The sequence below is a fragment of the Mauremys reevesii genome, linkage group 2 (assembly GCF_016161935.1).
Source record: "Mauremys reevesii isolate NIE-2019 linkage group 2, ASM1616193v1, whole genome shotgun sequence".
NCBI classification, from domain to species: Eukaryota; Metazoa; Chordata; order Testudines; family Geoemydidae; genus Mauremys; species Mauremys reevesii.
The window spans coordinates 249,086,255-249,114,214 of NC_052624.1; the positions used below are offsets into that span (position 1 = coordinate 249,086,255).

Below are 27,960 nucleotides of genomic sequence, written 5' to 3' on the forward strand. Positions count from 1 at the left end.
CTTCATTTTCCTGTTTGTCCATAATCTGGAAAAGAAAAACAAGCTTTCCTGCTTTTTCAGGTCCCAAACGATTTCTCAATTTGGAATTAATTAGTCCAAAGATGTTAAAAGCAAGATGATCACTTCAACAGTCTCTGAATCCGAGTACTTAAGTACTCAGGGGGAGGGATAGCTCAGTGGTTTGAGCATTGGCCTGCTAAACCCAGGGTTGTGAGTTCAATCCTTGAGGAGGCCACTTAGGGATCTGGGGCAAAAATTGGTCCTGCTAGTGAAGGCAGGGGGCTGGACTTGATGACCTTTGAAGGTCCCTTCCAGTTCTAGGGGATTGGTATATCTCCAGTTATTATTACCTTTATTACCTTTTTATTTCCACCAGTTCACCGGTGTGACTGTCTTTAAAACATCATCAGCAAACATATATTTCTTTAATGGTTCTTATTCCCAAACTGGGTCTCTTTTATGGCCTGCTGCCATTATAGATTTTCCCTTCTAGTGAGAGTATGGTATGGTACACTCAACGTCTTCAAGACTTCTGGAATATGCTGCTGAAACAGTTTCATTTTTGTTTCTACTGCCTGTCCCTCCCTTCTCACAGTTATCTCCAGACTTCTTCTCCTTGTCCAGATCTATTCCTCCCCCAACAATCTTCTATTCATTGAACTTTTTGAAACTTTGCACTTTTAGACAGAGGTAAGGGATTGACTCTGTGTACACAAATTTGCAGAGGGACAATAAGGTTGAAGTCTGTTATTTCTCACCTCTCTATATTATTTAATTAAAAACATTTTTGCTGTTAAGAAGCATGTTATCTCTGGAGACGCAAATCCACAGTCTGAGAACTGCAAAACTCTAAGCATCTCTGATGGTATCTTCTAGACTGAGCAGTGAGTCCCATTAGGTAGATAGAAGGATTCACCTAAATCTATACAGAAGCCCCTGTGACCCCATAAGATTGGGTCCCTAATCCATGAACTATTGGAACTCATTTGCAAAACTTTTCTTAAACATTAATTACATGAATATATTGTCTCATACTATAGAATTAGAATTTATAATCCCTATTCCATGATGAGATATCGTTGAGCTTTAATGTATTTTAATTAAAACTATCTTTAGATAGGTTTTTCCTCAAAAAGCATTTTATCAAAAATCTGATTTAAATAAAATCTGATTTTTTTTAAATTTTATTTTTTTTAAATTGTTGATTTTTATCCACCCTGATTGCTGCTCTGTTTTTTGGAAAACAGATGATGCATTCATATTGTATGATGAAATATTTTCTACTTCAACAGTAGCCAATGAAGATGTTAAGCAGCTGCTACTAAAATTAGACAGTTACACCAGAGCGGGTCCAGAATACTTGCATCCGAGAGTTTTAAAAGAGTGGGTTAAGGAGCTCATTGCACCATTTATGTTGATTTTCAATAAGTTTTGGATCACTGGGGAAGTTCTTGTAGACTGAAAGAAAGCTAATGTGCCAATATTTAAAAAGGGTAAATGAGATGACCCATGTAATTGTAGGCCAGGTAGGCTGACATTGATCCCACACAAGTCAGTCTAGCAGAAAAAGGTGTAACATGATCCAATGGCTTTAAGTTGAAGCTAGACTGCAGAAGTTGAAGTTAGTCTGCAGAAGAGAAGAATGAGGGGGGATTTGATAGCTGCTTTCAACTACCCGAAAGGGGGTTCCAAAGAGGATGGATCTAGACTGTTCTCAGTGGTAGAAGATGACAGAACAAGGAGTAATGGTCTCAAGTTGCAGAGGGGGAGGTTTAGGTTGGACATTAGGAAAAACTTTTTCACTAGTAGGGTGGTGAGGCACTGGAATGGGTTACCTAGGGAGGTAGTGGAATCTCCTTCCTTAGAGGTTTTTAAGGTCAGGCTTGACAAAGCCCTGGCTGGGATGATTTAGTTGGGTTTGGTCCTGCTTTGAGCAGGGGGTTGGACTAGATACCTCCTGAGGTCCCTTCCAACCCTGAGATTCTATGATTCTAGACAAATTCAGGCTGGAAATAAGGTGTAAATTTTTAATAGTGAGGGGAATTAACCAAAGGAACTCTTTACCATGGGTTGTTGTAGATTCTTCATCATGGCAATTTCAAAGTCAAGAATGGATTTTTTTCTAAAAGATATGTTCTAGGAATTATTTTCTGGAAGTTCTATGGTTTATATTATGCAGCAGGTCAGATTAGCTAATTACAATGGTCCCTTCTGACATGGAATCTATTAAAGCAATGAAAGTCAGCCAAAGGAAAGATATCCTAGAACAGGGGTTCTCAAACTGGGGGTCGGGAAGTCATTACATGGGGGTCGTGAGCTGTCAATTGCCACCCTAAACCCCATTTGCCTCCAGCATTTATAATGGTGTTAAATATATTAAAAAGGGTGTTTAATTTATTAGGGGGGTCGCACTGAGAGGCTTGCAGTGTGAAAGGGGTTGCCAGTAAAAAACGTTGTGACCCACTGTCCTAAAGTTTTACAGAATGGCTTGAGGATCAGGACTAACTCGGAAAACACAAGGGTTTGCAACTGCAAGTGTATTGAACTGAAAGAAACAAAGGAGACTATCTAATTATCATCACATGACCAGATTCTTAAGTGCCAGCATCTTTAGCTCTCTGATGATATGCAGATTGCCCTAATGAAACCTTCATAAAGCCAAAGTCCAAGCCTTCATAAAGCCAAAGTTCTGTTGTCCTCAGTCAGTAGCTGTTTACTTCTTCTCATTGAAAGTATCTTTCGTATTTGCTATAATTTTATTCAGACAGATTTCAGCATTTGGTAGACCCTCTGTTTCATGAAATGGTAGTTCTTCCGGTCATCATTGCCAAGGTCAACATGATAACTTAGAGCAGTGGTTCTCAAAGCTGGTCTGCTACTTGTTCAGCGAAAGCCCCAGGTGAGTCAGGCCGGTTTGTTTACCTGCCGTGTCCGCAGGTTCGGCTGATCGCGGCTCCCACTGGCCGCAGTTTGCTGCTCCAGGCCAACAGGGGCTGTGGGAAGTGGTGCGGGCTGACGGATATGCTGGCCGCCCTTCCTGCAGCCCCCATTCGCCTGGAGTGGCGAACCGCGGCCAGTGGGAGCCGCGATCGGCTGAACCTGCGGACACGGCAGGTAAACAAACCGGCCCGGCTCATGAGGGGCTTTCCCTAAACAAGCGGCGGACCGGCTTTGAGAACCACTGTCTTAGAGAGGACAGAAGCAATATTCCTATCATTTTGACATCATCTAGGACATCCTAAAGAAGTAGAATAGCATAAGTTAGAAAGTGGTGATTTTGTTGCTTTCTATACCCACTATTGAAATTGTCATATTTGGAGGGTCCAGGTAAGGGGAAATTTGGTTTTACATGTGAACTTTTTTCTTGGATGCTTCATGTCTAAAAGCCTGACCCTTCCTTGGAGAATCACTCTGTGTCCAGAGTGTTTATGGCAATTACTTCCTTGTTAAGGAATTTTAAAAGGGTATAGTGTTTGATTTTCTTTTGTGAAATCCATTAACCTTTCTTTTCAATGGTTTGTTGTAAATTATTTTAACTGAATATTAGTTTTTAACTTTTATTATAGACAGGGCTTGTAGCACCAAGTATTACTAAGGTTGCTTGAAGTTTCCTGTTGTAAGATTTCAGGTGTTTATAGCTTTGCCAAGTCTCAGTCATTTGGGATGAAATTTTCTATACTAGATGTCTGCTTCAGGCTGAACTTTTTTTTTGAAAATTTCAGACAAAAGTGTCATCCATTTCTCAGAAGAAGGTTAGAGAAAAATACATTGTTTTTCCAATATTAAAAAATTCTTGTCCTTTTTAGAAACACTAGCATCCCCGTGCTTTATGGTGGGGGCTTGAAAATTGGTATGGGTGTGCTTTTTATCAGGCATATGCTTTTTGCCAGCTCCTTGAAAATCTGCCCAAATTTGGCCAAGTTATAAGCCTTTTAAAAAAAAAAATCGTGCTCAGTAAGGTCTCACTAGAGCTTCATAGCTAGCATCTCCTAAGTTTCCATCCTCACTGAGTACACAGCAGTCCAGGGCTGAGCAGGACTTTCCCTGCAGTTTCAGCTCTGGGGTTTGGGCATCAGAACTGAAAGCAGAAAGACTGTCTCTCCTGGGATCTCATGGAAGAATAAACTCTTTGATTTGAGTGCAGAGGGGACAAGAGCAGGATCTGGAGTAGGGGATGGGGAGTGGAGGAGTAAATTGAGACAATGGGATACTGGGAGGAAGCATGAGCAGGAGAGCGCAAGAGGGTAAGACTCCTGTCTCATTCTGAGAAAGCGGGACGATCAGCGAGTTCTTCTTCGAGTGATTGCTCCTATGCATTCCAGTTAGGTGTGCGCACCGCTCTTCGGAAGATTTTTACCCTAGCAACTCCGGCGGGCTGGCTGGGCGCCCCCCTGGAGTGGCGCCGCTATAGCGCTAGATATATACCCCAGCTGGCCCGTCCGCTCCTCAGTTCCTTCTTCCCGCCCGTGACGGCCGTTGGAACAGTGGAATGCTCCTTTGACCTCCAGATCCCTAGCGTATCTCTGGTTCTATTGTATAAGTGTTTATAGTTAGTTAAAATAGTTAAATAAGTTAGTTAGTTAGTGTCTTAAGAGGAATTAGGGGGGCTAGCCCCTCTTTTTCCCGAAACGGTGCGGGCTCATGCCCAAGGCACCGGGGTTCAAGCCCTGTTCGGCTTGCCAGCGGCACATGCCGATCGGTGACCCTCACGACTCCTGCCTGCACTGCCTCGGAGAATCCCATCGAGCAGATAAGTGCCCGATTTGCAAGTCATTTAAGCCGCGGACTAAAAAAGAGAGAGACTTTGGGCTAAAGCAGCTCTTAATGGAATCGGCACTTAGCCCTACGGTGCCGACCCCAGCGGCTCAACAGTCCTCCTCAGCGTGAAGCGCACCAGCGGTCCCGAGCCGGTCCGGTACCGAGACTCTTAAAAAGGTACAGCCGGCCCCGGCACCGGTCCCTTTCTCTGGCGAGGAAGCGCAAGACGGCGCGGATGGCCACCAAGCCTCCTGCACCGGGACCGCTCACCCAGACACCGCCGGCACCGACTGTGGTGGTGCACAGACCGTGCACAGTACCGTCGACTCCGGCGCCACAAGAGCCGTCGAGTCCGGTACCGCCCTGCTCCCCGGTGCAAACCGTGGTCGAGCTGCCTCTCCCGTCAACGCCCGAGACTTTCTCGACGGCGAGAGAGCTCATAGAGCTCACAGAGGCACCATGCCTCCGGCCCCCGGCACCGCTGGTGCGGGCTGTGCAGTCGGTGGGCAAGCCGGCCATCATGAGGCCACTTTCCCCTGACAGACGGGATAGAAGGCGTTCCAGGTCCCGCTCCCGCTCCCGATCACGGAGACGGTTGCCTTCTCGCCGATCCAGGTCCCGGCACCAGTCACGTTCCCAGTACCGTTCTCCATCGCGGTACCGGTTGCACTCCCGGAGACGATCCCGGTCCCAGTCTCCCGACCGTCGGTACTGAAGAAGGTCCGATTCCCGGTACCGCTCCTGGCACCGCTCATCGCGAAGCCGCTCCCACCGACGTCGGTCGAGATCGCGGTCGACCTCCCGGCACCTGCACGGTCGATGGTCCCGCTCTCGCTCCTGGCACCGCGACGACCGGCACCGATCCCCGGCACCGTCCAGGGACAGACCGGCGGCATCGACGGCGCAGTCCCTGAGCGCCTCTGCCCCCCCGTGGCCTTCTCACCAACCTTCGGTCGCCTCTCAAGTGGGCAGCGGTAGTGATCTCCGGGCCGACCCCCAAGTGCAGGACCACGGACCGCAGCAGTGGGGCTTCTGGACCCCCTGGGCCTATCACGAGGCTCAAGGGGTCCCCTTCCCTCAGCGACCCAGGGCCTCCGACCACAGGGTGCCGGAAGCCACGGTCAACAGGCCTCCTCCATCACCGCCGGTTGAGGCTCCACCGCCACCTGTAGCGGCAGAGCATCCCGTAGATGCGGAGGCTTCCCACCCCATGGACGAACCACCTCCAGAAGCCATGGGCCAGGGCCTATCCTCATCTTCCTCACCGGATGAGGCGGTGGCGGAGGCTTCGACATCAGGACCCCCACCGATTGACCTACAGGCCCATCAGGACCTGCTTCGACGGGTGGCACACGCCATTGCCCTCTGGGTCGAAGAGGTCGCTGAAGACGAGGACCCGGTGACCAGGGTGCTTGGAGCTGAGGCCCCGCTGCGGGTGGCCCTGCCCTTTATCAGGACTATCCAAAAGAATGCCACTACGATCTGGCAGTCGCCGGCGTCCATCCCTCCCACCGCTCGAGGGGTGGAACGGAAATACTCGGTTCCCCCCAGCGGGTACGAGTATCTTTACACGCACCCAACTCCGGACTCCCTCGTAGTACAGTCCGTGAATGACCGGGAGCGACATGGGCAACCCGCTCCGGCGCCAAAATCCAAAGATGCACGGAGAATGGATCTGTTGGGCCGGAAGGTCTATTCGGCCGGTGGCCTCCAGCTACGGATTGCAAATCAGCTGGCTCGCCTCGGTCGCTACACCTATGAAACTTTGGTGTCTCTTTCTAAATTTACGGAGCTGATCCCAGCAGCCTCCCGACCGGAATTCTCGGCCCTTCTTGAGGAGGGCAAGAAAGCCTCCCGGTCCTCCCTCCAGGCCTCTCTGGACTCAGGAGCCAGAACCCTGGCCTCGGGAGTGACCATGCGGAGAATCTCCTGGCTGCAGGCCTCCACCTTGCCGCCCGAGGTCCAGTATACTCTGCAAGACCTCCCTTTCGACACTAAGGGCTTCTTCTCCGAGAAAACGGACTCGAGGATTCAGACCCTCAAAGATGGTCGAATCGCCATCCGCACCCTGGGTATGCACACACCGGCTACCCAGCGGAGGTCCTTCCGGCAGCAGCCGTACCGGCCATTTAATCAGGCCAGGTCACGGCCTGATAATGGGCGCAGAGGCAGGCTGAACCGCCGAAGACCATCGGGCAACCGGCGTAACCAGTCCAAAGCCCCTCAAGGGCCTAAGCAGGCGTTTTGATGGGATGCCCGAGGTCGGCCCATCAGTCTCCTCACCGGATCCTTCCCCGTTATTTTTCAACCGTCTTTCCCACTTCCTCCCGGCGTGGTCCCAGATAACAACGGACAACTGGGTTCTGCGCACGGTAGAGTCTGGTTACCGCCTTCAATTTGTTTCGCCCCCTCCCTGCCACCCACGCTCCCCGTCCCTCTTCAGGGACCCCTCTCACGAGCAATTCCTCTTGCAAGAGGTCGAGACTCTGCTGAGTTTGGGTGCCATAGAGGAGGTGCCGAACGACATGCGAGGCAGGGGATTTTATTCCATATTTCCTAATCCCCAAGGCGAAGGGTGGTCTCCGACCTATACTAGACCTCTGAGAGCTCAACAGATACCTGCTCAAGCTCAAATTTCGCATGGTAACCCTGGGGACCATCATTCCCTCCCTGGATCCGGGAGACTGGTTTGCCGCCCTCGATATGAAGGACGCGTACTTCCATATCGCGATTTACCCTCCCCATCGACGCTACCTGCGGTTCGTAGTCAACAACGTGCACTACCAGTTTGCGGTGCTACCCTTCGGCCTTTCCACCGCGCCGAGGGTCTTCACCAAGTGCATGGCAGTGGTTGCCGCAGCCCTCCGCCGTCGTCGCATGCACGTGTACCCGTATCTCGACAACTGGCTGGTCCGCGGGCCATCCCGCCAGCTCGTAGCAAGTCAAATGGCCGAGATTCTAGCCCTGTTTCAGCCCCTAGGCCTTCTGATAAACGCCGAGAAGTCCACTTTAGCTCCATCACAGAGAGTGGAATTTATCGGAGCGGTCCTGGATTCCAATTTGGCCAGGGCCTGCCTCCCTCGGCACCAGGTGATGGTCTCCTTCATCCGGGACCTACAATCCTTTCCCACAACAACGGTGCGCTCCTGCCTCCGCCTCCTGGGCCACATGGCGTCGTGCACATTCGTGACTACGTACGCGAGGCTGCGCCTTCGCCCGTTTCAAACTTGGCTTGCGTCGGTGTACCGGCCGCACCGCAACCCCATAGACATGGTAGTCACAGTCACGAAACCGACCCTCGCTTCACTCAACTGGTGGCTGGACCCAAAGGTCGTGTGTGCCAGAATCCCATTCCGCCCTCCTCGCCCGTCCGTCACCGTGACCATGGATGCCTCGGAGTTGGGGTGGGGGGCACACCTCGGCGACCTACACACCCAGGGTCTCTGGTCGCCCTGAGAGCTCTCCCTACATATCAATGTCAGGGAGCTGCGGGCGATCCGCCTCGCGTGTCAAACCTTCCATGCCCATCTTCAAGGGCGCTGTGTGGCGGTGTTCACAGACGACACGACGGCGATGTTTTATGTCAACAAGCAGGGCGGGGCCCGCTCCTCCCTGCTTTGCACGGAAGCGATGCTCCTGTGGGACTTCTGCATAACCCACTCGATTCACCTGGTAGCGTCCTTTCTTCCAGGAGTGCAGAACACGCTGACCGACCGTCTCAGCAGGTCGTTCCTCTCCCACGAGTGGTCCCTTCGTCCGGATGTGGTGCACACAATTTTCCGAAGGTGGGGGTTTCCCCAAATAGACCTGTTTGCCTCGAAAGAGAACAGGAAGTGCCACCAGTTCTGTTCTTACCAGGGTCGCTCCCGAGGCTCCCTGCCGGACGCATTCCTCTGCTCCTGGATGGATCACCTCCTATATGCCTTCCCTCCGTTCCCACTCGTACATCAGGTGCTACTCAAGCTTCGGAGGGACAGGGCCCGCCTCATACTCGTCGCTCCGGCCTGGCCGAGACAGCACTGGTACACTCTGCTGCTCGAGCTCTCCGTACGGGATCCCATTCCCCTCCCATTATGGCCGGACCTGATAACGCAGGACTTCGGCAGGCTCCGCCACCCGGACCTACAGTCCCTCCATCTTACAGCTTGGTACCTGCGTGGTTGACCCACGCGGAGTGTGACTGTTCAGCAGCGGTGCAGCAAGTCCTGATGGAAAGCAGGAAGCCTTCCACTCGCTCAACCTACCTCGCGAAATGGAAGCGTTTCGCACTCTGGTGCGATCAGAGAGGCCTTAATCTGTTCGTTGTCCCTATTCCAACAATCCTGGACTACCTCTGGTCCCTTAAGGAGCAAGGTCTCGCGGTCTCGTCTTTGAAAGTACACGTAGCGGCCATTTCCGCCTTTCGGCCGGCCGTAGGTCACCGGTCCATCTTTTCTGATCTGATGGTTTCCCTCTTCCTTATTAAGGGCCTAGATCGCTTGTGCCCGCCAGTACGACACCTGGCCCCATCCTGGGATTTGAACCTAGTTCTAGCCAGGCTCATGGGAGCCCCCTTCGAGCCCTTGGCCACGTGTTCCCTGCTCTATCTATCATGGAAAACGGCTTTTCTCGTCGCTATAACTTCAGCGAGACGAGTTTCCGAGCTTCGTGCCCTAACGGCTGGTCCGCCGTATACCATCTTCCATGGAGACAAGGTACAGCTTCGGCCACACCCAGCCTTCCTCCCTAAGGTGGTGTCGGCCTTCCATTTAAACCAGGACAATTTTCTCCCAGTCTTTTTCCCGAAGCCACACGCCTCAAGTCGTGAACAACAGCTTCACACCCTTGACGTCCGCAGGGCCCTCGCATTTTACATTGAGCGAACAAAACCCTTCCGGCGTTCGTCCCAGTTATTCATGGCGGTTGCTGATCGCATGAAAGGCAAGCCGGTCTCCTCTCAAAGGATTTCCTCCTGGGTAACATCGTGTATCCGGACATGCTACGAGCTTGCTCGAGTGCCAGCTAGCCACCTCACCGCTCACTCTACGAGAGCGCAAGCCTCGTCTGCCGCCTTCCTGGCCCATGTCCCCATCCAGGACATCTGCAGAGCGGCCACCTGGTCTTCCGTCCACCCCTTCGCTTCCCACTATGCGTTGGTGCAACAATCTCGAGACGATGCAGCCTTTGGCTCAGCAGTCTTACACTCTGCCACGTCTCACTCCGACCCCACCACCTAGTAAGGCTTGGGAATCACCTAACTGGAATGCATAGGAGCAATCACTCGAAGAAGAAAAGACGGTTACTCACCGTTGTAACTGTTGTTCTTCGAGATGTGTTGCTCCTATCCATTCCAGACCCGCCCTCCTTCCCCACTGTCGGAGTAGCCAGCAAGAAGGAACTGAGGAGCGGACGGGTCGGCTGGGGTATATATCTAGCGCTATAGCGGCGCCACTTCTGAAGAGCCATGCACGCGCGGCGCACACACCTAACTGGAATGGATAGGAGCAACACATCTCGAAGAACAACAGTTACAACGGTGAGTAACCGTCTTTTATCTTAAGTGCCTATACACAAATGCAAGAAGCCTGGGAAACAAGCAGGGAGAACTGGAAGTCCTGGCACAGTCAAGGAACTATGGTGTGATTGGAATAACAGAGACTTAGAGGGATAACTCACATGACTGGAGTAGTGTCATGGATGGATATAAACTGTTCAGGAAGGACACGCAGGGCAGAAAAGGTGGGGGAGTTGCATTGTATGTAAGAGAACAGTATGACTGCTCAGAGCTTCGGTGTGAAACTGCAGAAAAACATGAGCCTCTGGATTAAGTTTAGAAGTGTGAGCAACAGGGGTGATGTCGTGGTGGGAGTCTGCTATAGACCACCAGACGGGGATGAGGTGGATGAGGCTTTCTTCTGGCAACTAACAGAAGTTACTAGATCACAGGCCCTGGTTCTCATGGGGGACTTCAATCACCCTGGTATCTGCTGGGAGAGCAATACAGTGGTGCACAAACAATCCAGGAAGTTTTTGGAAAGTGTAGGGGACAATTACCTGGTGCAAGTGCTGAAGGAACCAATTACGGGCAGAGCTCTCCTTGACCTGCTGCTCACAAACAGTGAAGAATTAGTAGGGGAAGCAAAAGTGGATGGGAACCTGGGAGGCAGTGACCATGAGATGGTCAAGTTCAGGATCCTGACACAAGGAAGAAAGGAGAGCAGCAGAATAGGGATCTTGGACTTCAGAAAAACAGACTGACTCCCTCAGGGAACTGTGATGGGCAGGATCCCCTGGGAGAATAACATGAGGGGGAAAGGAGTTCAGGAGAACTGCCTGTATTTTAAAGAATCCTTATTGAGGTTGCAGGAAGAAACCATCCCGATGCCTAGAAAGAATAATAAATATGGCAGGCGACCAGCTTCGCTTAACAGTGAAATCCTTGCTGATCTTAAACACAAAAAAGAAGCTTACAAGAAGTGGAAGATTGGACAAATGATCAGGGAGGATTATAAAATATTGCTCAGGCATTGCTGGGATTATTTAGTCTACAGAAGAGAAGAATGAGGGTGGATTTGATATCTGCTTTCAACTACCTGAAAGGGGGTTCCAAAGAGGATGGATCTAGACTGTTCTCAGTGGTAGTAGATGAGAGAACAAGGCGCAATGGTCTCAAGTTGCTGTGGGGGAGGTTTAGATTGGATATTAGGAAAAACTTTTTCACTAAGAGGGTGGTGAAGCACTGGAATGGGTTACCTAGGGAGGTGGTGGAGATTCCTTCCTGAGAGGTTTTTAAGGTCGGGCTTGACAGAGTTGGGGATTGGTCCTGCTTTGAGCAGGGGGTTGGACTAGATGACCTCCTGAGGTCCCTTCCAACCCTGATATTCTATGACAAGGAGGTTGAGGAATGGAAGAGAGACTAGAACTGGAGGCTGATGGTGTGGAGAGAGGCAATGTGATTGGGATTAGAGGTGGGGATAGAGACTTGGACTGGGTAGGCAGGAAGTCTCAGAATTTGAGTTGGGGGTAGGATACTGGAAGCGAGTGCTGGTGCACACTTTATGGGTGCCTGTCTTGAGACCCTAGATTCTGATTTGAAGAAATGCTGAGCAGTCATACTGCAACTGAAATCAATGGGAGCTGTTCTTTAAACATATAAAGTACTTTATAATGCCCAGTACTCTGAAAAATCAGGTCTTTAGCGTCTCAAATTGGACATCCAAAATTAATGGATACTTTTGACCTGACCCCAATCTGTGTCTTACTTCCCCATCTTTAAAATGAGGATAATAATATCCCCTCATTGCAGAGGGGTGTTGTGAAAATAAATGTATTAGTATTTGTGTAGCACTCTGCTATTAAAGTGATGAGCACCATAGAAAATCCCATGATGAAATTAATAATTTTGTCTTCCAAGATGGGTTAGAATAGTAAATAAGGCATGGGGATCCACATTGAACTGTGAGATTAAAACAGAATATTGAATTGCTACTCACTAAGTGGGTACCATACTTTCTGTGCAGTGAATGAGATGGGTCCTGTTGAGAAGATAGTGTGGTCAGGTAATTAGACTGTATCATAATGCATACACTCTAGAGGCCATGTACAGGCAACTTTAATGGTGGCATTTCCTAACTTTTGAATACTTGACTTTGCAACCTTAATAATGTTATTTTAATGTGGGGTTTTTTTTGTGCATGACACAATATATATTTTTAGGTCTGGAATTTATTTTTCTGGAGAGTTCTTCTTGAGACATGGTACTAAATCCTGGCTTAGGGCCAAAGGTCTGGTCTGAGTTTGGTTTATAAGGTCAAGAAGAATGCCTACTGTAGAGACTGTTAGACATGTTGATTACCAGAAAACAACTCACAGGTGAATCCAGATTTTTTCTACTCAGTGTGTTGAGCACATATATCAGACCTTTGGCATGGAATTATTAGCTGACATTAATTAGCTTTGCTGATTAATTTAAAGGAAACAAGAGTGCGTGTCTATCAGTGGACAAAACTGAATTGTTGAAGCTTTTGATTTGTACATCTATTTGGGATTCAGAGAGAAGGCTCCTATTTCAGGAAATATTTTGAAAAATTGCTGTAAGTCAGAAAACATTTTAATGTCAAAAGGAACTGGATTTACTTCACACTCTTGGTGATCTTTTTCTTTTTTTTGCGTTTGTATTTTTCACTTTTGCTACTTTTAGGCCAGGTGATTCAAATCCTTTGGTATAGTGATCTTGAGTCCAGGGATATTGGCTCATAAAGCTTTGACACTCTCTTCTAACAAGCAGCAAGGTGTATTAGTCTCTCGCAAAGAAGTTTCAGATCAAATAAATCTATTTGTTGTCAAGGGTCTGCGAATGTCCAAACCATCAGTTTCTGGCTTTTAAGGTGTATTAAACCATCTTCTGAACATGCAGATTGCACAGATGCTCTTGAGGGACTTGGAGGAGGGTCAAGGCACATTTCACCAGAAGTTTAGTCATTTCCTTAGTAGAGGTTGAGACACTGGCTGTTCATATTTGTAAGACTGCTGTTTGCATCAATCCCTACTCTTTTGAGGGCCATGACAAAGTTTCCAATTTTCTTAGCCAATATATAGTGCAGACTTAGCTCTAGAAACAATTGTCTACATCCAACTCTTTCTTCAATACTTTGTCAAATGGAAGCCAAAAAAATTAGCAGCAGTTTTCCTTATATTTTCTTAGCTTTTCCTTCTTATGCTTGTTTTTTGGAAGGCGAGTCAATCATAAAAAAGATTATAAATATCTAGTGTTGGCTTGTCATTCTTTTTGAGGAGTAATTAAGCAGAACGGTCATACGGGAGACTTGCAAAATTATCTGTACCCTAACTTGTTAGTTAAGATTGCCTATATTTTAAAAAATCTTTTATATTATGCCCCTGAGTGGGTGCTGGAAAACATTTTTCCTTAGTTCTTCATAGTGTATTAGTCATCCAGATTTCCAACCACAGATTTTAACTTTTCTGAGGAAAATTCAGTGTGCTGCTTTTTTCAAACAAGTCTACTAGCTGATTAACTAGCATAATAAATAATATCCATCTGTGGTGCTATACTGGCCACATGCTTTTCAACAGCAGCACTTACTGATTCTCAAAAGTAATTCCATTCAAAAATGTGCCTAAATTCTTTTTCGTTTAATACTTGTAAGAACTACCTTGCAGATGTCATATTTATAACTCTTTGAAACAGCTATTCATGTCCTCTTAAACTAAATATTTATTATAGTGAGTCTGGTACCATTGTGTATCATTAAGGTTGCCTGACATTTTCTATTATAAGGCCCTGTTTTCAGTTGCTTATAGCTGCCAAATTTTAACCATTTGGGCTGAAGTTATCCATGCTGGGTATCTGAATCAAGCTAAATTTTTAAAGAAAACTTCAGCCAAAATGGTTCAGTTGTTATGAGAATGAGGCTAGGGAAAAAGAAGTTGTTTTGCCCATGTTGAAATATTCTTGTGACTTTGAAAAGTTCTAGTGTCCCCCTGCTTGGGGGGGGAGGGAGGGGAAGCTCTGAAATTTGGCAGGGAGTTGGCCTTTGTATCAGAAATGCCCTCATAAATCTTCCCAACTTCAGCTATGTTCTAAGCATCTGAAAAATCCCAGGTCACACATGCTCAGTATCCCCTCCCAGCCAGCTGAAAAGAATTTGTGCGAGAAAATCTAGGGCAACTTTTGAAGTTGGAGAAGGGGAGATGAAACTCTGGAGTATCATAGAAGGGTAAAAATGGACAAGCCAGAGTAGATTCACCTTACCTGAGAAAGACAGCTCTGTGCTTCAAGAACCAGGCAGCTTGCACAGTCAATCCCTGTGAGTGGACAATGGCAACAACACCGATTCTCAGATACTTCTCAGTTAAGTGTTCCCTGCTGGGGTCTGAGTGCAAAGAGTGGTGATATTTGAGAAAAATGCCCTTTCTCTCTATTTTGACTGAAACCCTGCTGGATAAAGACATAGAGATTGCCAGGCTTTCATAAAGGGTGAAGCATTGTATGCTGGTGTTTCAGCCCATAAAGGGGCCAATGAGTGAATTTTTTTAGGCATCTTTGCACATTTTTGCTTTCTTTAGGTGTTCAGATCCTTTGGTGATGAGCATGGTACTAATGACATTGAAAAGGAATTTTTACTCAATGAACTTGATGTCCAAGGTCCAGGGTATCAAATATTCTATGGAGATAGCCAGAATCCATGAATTAGTCTGTGGGCTCAGGTATAAATTTAGGACCATGTATAGTGGGTCTTCTGCTCATGTCTGTGAGTGGTTTGCAGAAATATCAATGGTAAAATATGGCCATTATGCAGTAATTCAACTTTTATTTATCGATATTTATTATTTGTTCTGTATTGTCACATTCAGCATCACTCAGTGGGGAAAATATGCTCCCTTTTTCTTTAGATCTGTTGCAACTTTTGGTCTTTGTTTTTTTCCCCCTTTTCTAAGACAAGCAGCTGCAGCAGTTATAGCCACACAATGGGGTAGGGAAGCAGCCCCAGGCCCAGAACTGTGCAGAGGATGTGACCTCCCCCCCAACCTCCCGAGGGACACCAGGCTCCATGCAGTTTTTCCCCCTTGCCTTCCCATAACAAATAAAAATTAAAAATTGTGGAACTAATACTACATTTGCCAGGCATCACATTGATACTTTGCCAGTATGTTATCCCCCTACCTCACCATTTGTTTATCTTGTCTCTGTAGTGTATAAACTCTTTAGAGCAGGGACAGTCTCTTACTCTATAGTACCTAGCACAATGGAATTCTGATCTCGGTTGGTGCTGCTAGGCACTATAATGCCAAATAAATATGATATTCTATTTCTCTTTCTTTTATCTGTCTGTACGTTTTTTCACCCATTTTTTTCCTTGCAGCATTTCCTAATTCCTCCTCATGTGGGCTTCATTTCCACTCTCTCTCCCCATCCAGTATGTTAGAGTGATCACCAAAGAAATAGTTAATTTTGAAGATTAAAGCTTCCTCAACAAATAAGCTTAATAGCATCAGTTTTGTTGCATCCTCTTTCTTTAAAAAACTGTCATTTTAGTGGCAATAACTTTGCACAGTTGAGACTTTTTCTGTTGATGCATTGTACAGATCTATTCAGATTTTGTTTGGCATTTTCTCTCAAAGGGAATATTCCCCATCAGTGTCAGACCCCAAACTCTCTGCTAGCTTTTTTGAATTTTGAGAGGTATAGGTTTGTCTCTCAGGTGTATTTGTTTTTATTAGTTGCTCATATAAAGCTAAATACTAATTCTTTCTCTAGCATTTTCTTTAAATGGGTTTTCTGTGGCTATGTAGCAGCCTTGTAGAGGGAAAAATTGAGGCTTTGTGTTTTGATTTCTGTAATGTAGCTACGCAGCCACCCCCATATGTTACCCATTTGCCTGAAAAGAAGATGGAAGTTGTTAGGTTGATATAATTGCAAAATGTAGGCAATTTTTGAGCGCTTCCTATGAGTGAAGCCTAATTGCTATCACTTGACTTAAATTGACCTACGGGAGTCAAAACAAACACATTATTGGTTCAGCACTTAACTGTAGTTGTGGCCTGGTTCCTTGATCAAATTGGTGGATGAGTTTGGCATTCTCTTTAGCTAAACAGGATTTCCCTAACAAGTTTGGATGATTATTCGCGCCCCCGCCGCCCACCCACCTCCTTTTCTCTGTACTTGTTAGCTCTGGTTTTAGATAGTTTCAATTTATAATAAGACTAAGAGAGTTGAATGTGGAAACACAATATAACAAATGGAAACAAGATTCCAATGTGGAGTGTCTCTTGAGACAGTGCACCTTGTGGAACAGAAGCTGAAACTTCCCTATAGCAGAACACTTAAAGAGCATTCCATGTCTAGCAGGCTGTATGACAGCTCAGTAGTGAAAGAGAGTTGTTATTTCTTCCTTTAAGAGTGTTGTTTGTCTGGAAAGGCATCTTTTTGTCTGGCCCGGTAGCATCCAGAAATTGTTCCAGATTAATCTGGATGCTATTCTTGACATGGGAATCAATAATAGACCCAAAATCCTACTATATTTCAGTATTAGACCCAATGCTATTTGAACCATGGATGACCTTTTCGTATAAAAAGAAGAAAATATTTGGAAACTTTAAGTAGGCATTCTCCACTGATAATGTGATTTTCTTATAACACTGCATTCACACTGCAGTTATCATAGTGTCAGGTTTTCTAGAATGGAATTCTGTTTTTAGCAGGGGATGTAGAGAATGGCTTTCAGAGTAGAATTTGGTCTATAGGATTTTGTTTTTTGGTGGTAGTGGTATCATGTACAATGACATAAAAATTGATGCATCAGCATTGCTTGCTATCCACGTACATTTGTGGTAGCTAGAGGTCCGCATTCTTTGTTACATTTCACGTGGTAAGTGCATGTAAACACCTAAATTTGGAACTGCTGGCATAGTCAGTAATCATTACCAGTTACTCTGTGATACTTGAGTTTTTTGTCTTATGCCATGTGAATCCAAAAGATAGATCTTCTTTTGGAATAAGAACCTGTATGGTACCACTGCTATCTGATAACTATATGAAGCATATTGAGGAGTTTGCTCAAAAAATGAATCTGGTAATTTCCCTGTACTAGCAATAATAAATAAATTTGGGGCAGCAGAATGTTGCAAGAAAAAAAGTGAGAGAGATGTTAAAAGGACTCCTGGTTAGATTTAATAATTTGAGATTATTCAAGAACCCATTTGCTTACATAATGATTGTGCCTGTAGAACTGCCAAAGTCAGCGTCAAGCCTGCATTGTCAGCCATGTAAATATTGATTGCCCAAGTTAGAGCTCGTTATGGAATTTATTCCAGTAAATTTTATGTGTGAGAATTAGTGTAAGTATTGTTTTATATTGGGTCCTTCCTTGTCTCTTCCTTCCATTTCCCCCTTTTTAACTTGTTCACCCAATCTCTCCTTTGATGTATAGCAATTGAAAAATCTATGTTGTTGTAAATTAGATAGGACTACTTTATCTATTTTGAATGATAAATTTAAGCTTTTTATGCAGCTTAATCTTCCTCAGGAAAAGACACAGAATGTAAACAGTTAAAAGCTCAGTGTGAATGAAAAGTGAAGTATAACAATATATTTAAATACTTTTTGATCAACTGTGTTTTTGCTCCCCAATGAATTCAGTAAGTAAAAAGTCTTCAGATATTCTCCGGATGTAATTCTATAATATTACACTAACAGCTGTGTGTTTATAGCTTTTCCTTTCATAGTCTAAAACTGATAAAAGATCTGGCTGGCAAAACTCATCTCTTTATCCAATACTCAAAGCTACAGGAATAGATAATTGCTTCTTCACCCCGGAAGCTCTTACTCAGCCCCACTAATCTAAAGCTTTCACTTTGCATCACTATTCAGCAGTTATATGTTCATAATCTCTAGCTTCACCATCAGAAATCTGAACAGTTTCTAAACCACAAAACCCCTTTCTAAAAAGGGTAGTGGACTTACGTGGGCACAGAAACAATAAGGCACCATAATATGGTTAAATACAAAGGTAGAAACTTTATATAAAAACTGCTACCTAACTGTGGTAACCCTCCCAGACTACATGATAAGGGTTCCACTCTGGATCTCAACTGGCCCCAATGGCCTTGGTGGACTGGACTATAAATCTAATGGTGAGTGGGAAGAGCAGGCCCCCTGTATACCCTCAGACCTGTCAGTGGCCTTTGACTTGAAGCCAGAGTTCCAACCTGGTCCCACGCTGGAGATAGGCGAGAGAATATCAAAGGAGCCGCAAGATGCATGAGTCATAGAGGCATACCCAAGACCAGTGCCCAAATAGCACACTGGGTTACAGTCACCTCACATCAGACCCCTTCTAACCCAGCACCTGCACTGGAACCTGCCAAAGTTGCACAATTGTAACTTAAGCCCAAAAGACAGACCTCCAGGACACTGGGTGGATGGTGGAAAAAAACCCACATTTGCCAGTGTTTTCCTTTCAGGCCCAATCAGCCTAGCCCCTGGAATTGCCAGAGATCCAGCAACTAGGTTAAGAATGGATCTGAAACAGGGAGCCCATAATGGCTACCCAGCCCAAGCAGCAAGCTGTATCAACCCCCTTCATGCTCCATGGCCACCACATGAGACTCAGTCACCTTGCCCAGCACCAATTTCACTGCTTGGTGACAGTAGAAGAGGGTGACACAGACCCCAGAGCTCAAGCCCAGATACACCATGTTACTCCCCTCTTCCCCATGCCTTATAGCAGGAGGAAAGGGGAAGAAAGAAGCAACTCCCAGGTTCCAAAGGCAAATAGATAGTGGGAATCCAGGTTGACAGGATGGAGGGAGGGATGATTGTATCGGGGCCCTGAGGTGAGGGGGACCCCCAAAACATCTGTAACATCTGTATGACAAAAAGTGAAATGGGAGGGGTAGGATTCCAGGAAATATAATGTACCCTGGCCCCAAATTTCTTTTGGCAGCCCTGAGGGGAGTAAAGGAGGAATGGTTATTTTGAACGCTGCCTCAGCTCTTCACAGTTGAATGTTTCCTTCTCCTATCCCAGAGGCCATCTTCACTGCTCCTGAACCCACCCGTGCCTCACTCTGGCTAGGAGGGTGAGCACTAGCTTGTCATCTTTTATAGTTTAATGCTTCTGATGGGAAAAGATGGTGTTTTTTTTTAAACCTTCTAATATAGTAATTACTAAATATTTACTGTTTCTTGTGGTTTGGATAAAACTGCTATTGGGAAAGTATTTTAATGTATAAGAAGCTGGGCATTTGGCTAGGTATCCCTCTCATCCTGTTTTTAAATCAGTATCACAGCCATCACCATTTCATCATCATTAGTTTGCCCCATTTTGTGTGTCCCATGTGGCTCTAGTTGAGAACCTGTTCATGTGCATGAGGTATTAACTTCAATCCAGTTATATTTTGAGGGGTTTTTTAAAAGGAGAAAATGACTATGGCTTAAAATATTTATTTCCTCTGGTGGTGGTGAAGTAATTTTTGTGAGGGTTTTGACTGCTGTACAGTATGTGTTGGGACAAAACAATCTCTCACTGTCAACGTATATGGACACACACACAGTCAAAATATAAGGTTGTTGTTAGTATCTCTATAAAATTCTTACTAGTAAAAATACTAAACCAAAAGTAGGCATTAGTTTTTTTGTTTTTGGAAGATTAGGATGTGATAAAAACATTACTTGAATTTTATATGCACTGGCTAGCCTTTGTAGTGGATAACAGAGTATCTGAACAATCAGGGACAAAAAATCAATTTAAAAACTCAAGCTGAATTTCTATGTGACCAATGTTGTAGTTTTAAGATGTACAGAAAGTCAATTTGGACAGAGACTTTCCTTCCCCTCTACAGATTCACACTGTCTTCTGCTCCCTCTGTGACACTTGGGATTGGTAATGGAATGCAGACCTTTTTGTCTCTGGGTCACAGGTTCAGAGCTGGCTCAGATCCATATCAGGAATTTCCAGTTGCTGGCTTTCCTGTGGCCTATATGAAACCAATGGATAGCTTATGTCCAGTTCTTAGTGGATAAGTGTCTAAATTCCCTCCAAAAAATACATCAGTTAAAACTGTTTGGGTTTTCTTCAAGTAGTGACCCCAGGACTGCTCCATTTCACCTCATTTGCTTACACCCCATGCATTTTTGATCAGAGATTTTTGGTTGGTAGTGCCAGTTTAACCTGTGCGCAGGGGCGGCTCTAGAAATTGGGCTGCCCCAAGCAGCGCGGAGCGCTGCGCCGCCCTTCCCCGGTCCCGCGGCGGGTCCCCTCTTCCCGCGGCTCTGGTTGAGCTCCTGCCGGCATGTCTGCGGGAGGTCCACCGGAGCCCGGGACCAGCGGACCTGCCGCAGTCATGCCTGTGGGAGCTCAACCGGAGCCGCGGGAAGACGGGACCCGCCGCAGTCATGCCTGCGGCAGGTCCGCTCGTCCCGGGCTCCGGTGGACCTGCCGCAGGCATGCCGGCGGGAGCTCCACCGGAGCCAAATGCCGCCCCCCCGGGAAACGGCCGCCCCAAGCGCCTGCTTGGCGCGCTGGTGGCTAGAGCCGCCCCTGCCTGTGCGTGAGCCCTAAGCATTCTCATGCCCTGCACCGAGGCTATATAGGGCTGCATAGTCAAACCACTCTCAGTTCCTTCTCAGCAACCTTGGCCTTAGATGGAGCATTAGTGTGCCTTTCTGTTTGAAAGTACTCTATTACTCTGTCTTTCTCTTTCTGTCTCTTTCTTTCTCTGTCTTTTTCGTTCTTTCTTGTAGAGGGGTTGGTCACAATCCCTTCACTCTAATAGGGGAGAACGTCCTCCTCAGATCACCGTTGCTCTGGGGTATGCCAGACTCTCTGGATTTCAAACAGTGCCTTTCTTGCTGGGAAGCTATCCATGTCAGTGATGGGCATTCTCATTGTATCCTCTCCTTGTGGGAGTTGCATATTACTCAAAATGCTTTTAAGGGCAGGGCTAGGAAGAATCATGAGATAAGATTCAAACTCTTAATGATGGAGCGTTCTCTTTATCTGGCCTCAGATCAGGCTAGGATGCCTCCTTCTCTACCAGACATCAGCCTGGCAGTGAGCACAGTGCCCCTTCGACTTCAGCATGTTCACCTGGATCTGCTAATGGTAAATCTTCAGAGAAGACCCGTAAGAAAAGAACATATTCTTCTCAAGAGGAGCCTACTTCAAAGAAGTCTGATTCCTCCAAGTAAGACCATTTCAGAGACCTCATGACCTGTTTAGGAACTGTTGAGGCTTCAAGTGCCATCGATACCGACCTCATGTCTGGTGCTCCCAACTCTTCTAAGAATGGAGGCACCAAACATGCTTCGGTATTGAGACTATACTGCAGAAGCAGAGCACTGTACCACAGGAGTCTAAGCACGTCTCTTAAAAAAAAAAAAAAAAAAAAAGGGAGTACCTACATGTCCTTTGGTGCCATTTGTACCAACATCATCATCCTAGACATTCTTGGTATCAGGTAAGTGCCGTGCCTGTCATACAGTCTCTCCGAAGACATCCTCGTTGGTACGGACTATATTTACCAGGAGAGACCTGCTGGAACAGCTTATGTCCTCAGTGCCAACAATGGAAGTGGCTCTGTACCTCAAACTTGTGTGGCACCACAGGAATTCACATATTTCAGAGACCTCCTTTTTTCTGATAAAATTGAGTCTCCCTTGCTGGTCAGATGTTTAACCCCAACCTGAGGATTCTTCATTTCAAAGCTTGGCTCCTCAATGGTTCATGGGAATAGAGACTTCCTGTTCTTAGGAGACACGAGAGGTATTAATGAATGATAGAAAGGAGTCTATGAGATACATTATCTTCAGAAAAGATTCAGCATTTGGTGTATTCAGAGATGTTCTCCACCTGCTCAATAGTCCCTCTCGACCATTTTGGGATTCCCTTCTAGAGTTCAAAAGACTGATTTATCTACTAGTTTCATCAGGGTATACCTAACGGTCAGAAGTCTTTCATTCCTCAGTTGAGGGATTCTCGGTTTTCGCTTATCCCACAGCTGTGAGGTTTCTCAGAGGATTGGGGACCCTTCTTCAAGTTAAGGAACCCATTCCAATTTGGATGTATTTCTTTATGCCTTCTGAATTTTTCCTTTCAGCCAATGGTTACTTCTTCCCTCATTCGTTTATCTATGCAGATGGCCTTTCTAGTGGCTATCACCTCTGCCTAAAGGCTTGGAGAAATAGGATCTCTAATGATGGAGCCTCTCTTTTTATAGAGTCTGTCCTATCTCAGGGCCTCTCCTTCTTCTGCCTCACCACCCCCCCGAACATGATACAGTTCTGCAGTGACCTGGAATCCTACTTTTGCCATCTCCAACTCAAGGAATATTTCTGTCACACCACTGACCAGCACACTAACCCACAGAAACCTTCCTACCAATGCTACAAGAAGGATTCTGCATGGACTCCTCCTGACGGTTGAAACAACAGACCAGACTTCTACATAGAGTGCTTCCGCTGACATACATGGGCTGAAATTGTAGAAAAGTAGCGTCACTTGCCCCATAACCTCAGCTATGCAGAACACAAGGCCATCCACAGCCTCAGAAACAACTCTGACATTATAATAAAAAATGCTGACAAAGTAGGTGCTGTAGTCATCATGAATAGGTCAGAGTATGAATAAGAGTCTGCTAGGCAACTCTATGACACAACATTCTACGGGCCATTACCCTCTGATCCCACTGAGAGGTACCAAAGGAAACTGCACCATCTGCTCAAGAAACTCCCTGAAGAAGCACAGGAACAAATCTACACAGATACACTCCTAGAGTCCTGACCAGGGGTATTCTATCTGCTACCCTAGATCCATAAACCTGGTAATCCTGGATGCCCCATCATCTCAGGCATTGACACCCTGACCGCAGGATTGTCTGGCTATGTGGACTCTCTCTTCAGGCCCTATGCTACCAGCACTCCCAGCTATCTTTGAGACACCACTGACTTCCTGAGGAAACTACAATCCATTGGTGATCTTCCAGAAAACACTATCCTAGCCACTATGGATGTAGAAGCTCTCTACACCAACGTTCCACACAAAGATGGACTACAAGACATCAGGAACAGTATCCCCGACAATGTCACAGCAAACCTGGTGGCTGAGCTTTGTGACTTTGACCTCACCCACAACTATTTCAGATTTGGGGACGATGTATACCTTCAAGTCAGTGGCACTGCTATGGGTACCTGCATGGCCCCACACTATGCCAACTTTTTTATGGCTGACTTAGAACAACAGCTCTCGTCCCCTATGCCCCTACTCTACTTGTTCTACATTGATGACATCTTCATCATCTGGATCCATGGGAAAGAGGCCCTTGTGGAATTCCACCAGGATTTCAACAATTTCCACCCCACCATCAACCTTAGCCTGGACCAGTCCACACAAGAGATCTACTTCCTGGACACTACAGCGCAAATAAGCGATGGTCACATAAACAGTACCCTATACCGGAAACCTACCGACCACTATACTTACCTACATGCCTCCAGCTTTCATCCAGACTACATCACAAAATCCATTGTCTACAGCCACGCCCTAAGATACAACCACATTTGCTCCAATTCCTCAGACAGAGACAAACACCTACAGGATCTCTATCAAGCGTTCTTAAAACTACAATACCCACCTGGGGAAATGAGGAAACAGATTGACAGCGCCACAAGGGTACCCAGAAGTCACCTACTACAGGACAGGCCCAACAAAGAAAGTAACAGAACGCCACTAGCCATCACCTACAGCCCCCAAATAAAACTTCTCCAGTGCATCATCAAGGATCTACAACCTATCCTAAAGGATAGGAAGAATAGTAAATATGGCAGGCGACCAGTTTGGCTTAACAGTGTAATCCTTGCTGATCTTAAACACAAAAAAGAAACTTACAAGAAATGGAAGCTTAGACAAATGACCAGGGAGGAGTATAAAAATATTGCTCAGGCATGCAGGATTGAAATCAGGAAGGCCAAATCACACTTGGAGTTGCAGCTAACAAGAGATGTTAAGAGTAACAAGAAGGGTTTCTTCAGGTATGTTAGCAACAAGAAGAAAGTCAAGGAAAGTGTGGGCCCCTTACTGAATGAGGGAGGCAACCTAGTGACAGAGGATATGGAAAAAGATAATGTACTCAATGCTTTTTTTGCCTCTGTCTTCACAAACAAGGTCAGCTCCCAGACTGCTGCACTGGGCAGCACAGTATGGGGAGAAGGTGACCAGCCCTCTATGGAGAAAGAAGTGGTTCGGGACTGTTTAGAAAAACTGGATGAGCACAAGTCCCTGGGGCTGGATGCGCTGCATCCGAGGGAGTTGGCGGATGTGATTGCAGAGCCATTGGCCGTGATTTTTGAAAACTCATGGCAAACGAGAGAGGTCCCAGATGACTGGAAAAAAGCTAATGTAGTGCCCATCTTTAAAAAAAGGGAAGAAGGAGGATCCGGGGAACTACAGGCCAGTCAGCCTCACCACAGTTCCTGGAAAAATCATGGAGCAGGTCCTCAAGGAATCAATTCTGAAGCACTTAGAGGAGAGGAAAGTGATCAGGAACAGTCAGCATGGATTCACCAAGGGTAAGTCATGCCTGACTAACCTAATTGCCTTCTATGAGGAGATAACTGGCTCTGTGGATGAGGAGAAAGCAGTGGACGTGTTATTCTTTGATTTTAGGAAAGCTTTTGATACGGTCTCCCACAGTATTCTTGCTGGCAACTTAAAGAAGTATGGGTTGGATGATTGGACTATAAGGTGGATAGAAAGCTGGCTAGATTGTCGGGCTCAACGGGTAGTGATCAATGGCTCCATGTCTAGTTGGCAGCCGGTTTCAAGTGGAGTGCCCCTAGGGTCGGTCCTGGGGCTGGTTTTGTTCAATATCTTCATTAATGATCTGAAGGATGGCGTGGACTGCACTCTCAGCAAGTTTGCAGATGACACTAAACTTGGAGGAGAAGTAGATACGCTGGAGGGTAGGGATAGGATACAGAGGGACTTAGACAAATTAGAGGACTGGGCCAAAAGAAACCTGATGAGGTTCAACAAGGACAAGTGCAGAGTCCTGCACTTAGGAAGGAAGAATCCCATGCACTGTTACAGACTAGGGACCGAATGGCTAGGTAGCAGTTCTGCAGAAAAGGACCTAGGGGTTACAGTGGACGAGAAGCTGGATATGAATCAACAGTGTGCCCTTGTTGCCAAGAAGGCTAACGGCATTTTGGGCTGTATAAGTAGGAGCATTGCCAGCAGATCGAGGGATGTGATCATTCCCTTCTATTCGACATTAGTGAGGCCTCATCTGGAGTACTGTGTCCAGTTTTGGGCCCCACACTGGAGCGGCTGAGGGAACTGGAATTGTTTAGTCTGCAGAAGAGAAGGATGAGGGGGGATTTGATAGCTGCTTTCAACTACCTGAAAGGTAGTTCCAAAGAGGATGGATCTAGACTGTTCTCAGTGGTAGCCGATGACAGAAAAAGGAGTAATGGTCTCAAGTTGCAGTGGGGGAGGTTTAGGTTGGATATTAGGAAAAACTTTTTCACTCAGAGAGTGGTGAAGCACTGGAATGGGTTACCTAGGGAGGTGGTGGAATCTCCTTCCTTAGAGGTTTTTAAGGTGACGCTTGACAAAGCCCTAACTGGGATGATTTAGTTGGGAATTGGTCCTGCTTTGAGCAGGGGGTTGGACTAGATGACCTCCTGAGGTCCCTTCCAACCCTGATATTCTATGATTCTATGATTCCTCACTCTCTCAGACCTTGGGAGACAGGCCAGTCCTTGCTAACAGACAGCCCCCAGCCTGAAGCAAATACTCACCAGCAACTACACACCACACAACAGAAACACTAACCCAGGAACCAATCCCTGCAACAAACCCCGTTGCCAACTCTGTCTGCATATCTATTCAAGGGACACTATCATGGGACCTAAACACATCAGCACACCATCAGGGGCTCGTTCACCTGCACATCTACCAATGTGATATATGCCATCATGTGTCAGCAATGCCCCTCTGCCATGTATATTGGCCAAACTGGGCAGTCTCTACGCAAAAGAATAAATGGACACAAATCAGACATCAAGAATTGTAACATTCAAAAACCAGTAAGAGAGCACTTCAATCTCCCTGGACTGGACACTCAATAACATACTTAAAAGTGCCCATTCTTCAACAAAAAAACTTCAAAAACAGACTTCAATGAGAAACTGCAGAACTGGAATTAATTTGCAAACTTGACACCATCAAATTAGGCCTGAATAAAGATTGGGAGTGGCTGGGTCACTACAAAAAATAATTTCCCCTCTGTTGATATTCGCCCCTTCTTGTCAACTGTTGGGAATGGGCCACATACACCCCAATTGAATTGGCTTAATTAGCACTGACCCCTCACTTGATAAGGCAACTCCCATCTTTTCCTGTGTTGTATATTTATACGTGCCTACTTTTTTTCACTCAATTCATCTGATGAAGTGGGTTATAGCCCACGAAAGCTTATGCCCAAATAAATTTGTTAGTCTCTAAGGTGCCACAAGGACTCCTCATTGTTCTTTTTATAGTATTTTCCACCATGGGTGCTCCAGTATCTGCCCTCTTTCCCCTCTGCTTTGGAGTGTCCTTTGGGGACTTTGCGGTAGAGAACGAACTGAGGGAGGTTCAACTGCACAGTCCTATATAATTTTGGTGTAGGTCATGAGGATGTGTAGGGGGCATGTGCGGGTCAAACAGGCACTGCTGCCAAAGGTACATGGGGTATAAGTGAACCTGAAGTGGGGTACCCCTAAGGACACACATCTCAAAGAACTCCAGTTACTGCAAAAAGTGATTAACCTCTCCTTTTTTGTTGTCAGCCTCAGCAGAGAGGTAAAAACTGAATGGACATGGAGATTGAACAACATTATACCAAAAAATTCACCCTCCAGAATAAAGGGAGTTTACTTACCATTTTAGCTGGGGTGAGAACCCCTGGTTAATGTGCAGCACTCTTATAGCCCTCTTGAGAGTGATGGGGACAGCTTCCAGAGAGATGTGCCTTAGGCCCTATTTGGGTAGAGGGATGGCAATCACACAAATGTCACATCTATAGTTCTTTGAGTGGTTGCACGTGTGCATTCCAATCTTGGTGTATGTGCACCCCGTACACAGTTGGAAATTTTTCCCTCAGCGGTACCTGTCAGAGCAGCTCAAGTGCCCTCTCCTGACACTCTCACTTGCTTGCAGGAATAAAGGGTGGAGTTCCCTTGTCCTCACTCAGTTCCTTCTTACCACCCATAACAGTTGTTGGAATCTGTTGGTCTTACATTAGAAAGATCTTTGCATGTTTATTTTTGTAGCTTGTTACCTGTTGGTTCTTTGTTGTTATTAGTGGATAGTTACCCTGGTGGTCAGAGGAGGCTGATTTTTCATATTCTGACTCAGGGATTGGCTCCTATGTCTCACAAGCACGAAGTGCATCTCGCTGCTCCCCTCCTAGAGCTAACCGCCCAGGATACTTCTAGGACCCTGGAGCCTGTGCAGGTGAGAACACGTGGCTTGTAAGGCATTGGGGTCCAGTGCCTTTTCAGTGGCCTTGTGAGAACCCATGGGCGTTTCCTCACATCTCCATGTCCTCCCAACACTACTCCCCTTTAGTTTCATTGATTAGGCATGGGGAGTTTTCTTGTTGAGTTCATTGTGATCTCACACCCAGTACTGAGCAGGAAGTAACAGTTCAGGGGGATCCT

The 27,960-nt window shown here is 46.3% G+C and overlaps 1 protein-coding gene and 1 long non-coding RNA gene across 27 annotated transcripts in view; one reads left to right on the forward strand and one right to left on the reverse strand.

Annotated features, from left to right (window-relative positions):
- Nucleotides 1–27,837, reverse strand: LOC120396876. The gene is made up of 4 exons (XR_005593503.1): nucleotides 27,579–27,837; nucleotides 27,180–27,277; nucleotides 14,510–14,562; nucleotides 1–25 (listed from the first exon to the last, which is right to left on the reverse strand). It is a non-coding gene; the product is annotated as an uncharacterized LOC120396876 (long non-coding RNA).
- The window catches only part of VPS13B (vacuolar protein sorting 13 homolog B), a 917,098-nt gene that overhangs the window by 117,775 nt on the left and 771,363 nt on the right, over nucleotides 1–27,960 (forward strand). The gene's annotated exons all lie outside the window — the stretch shown is intronic.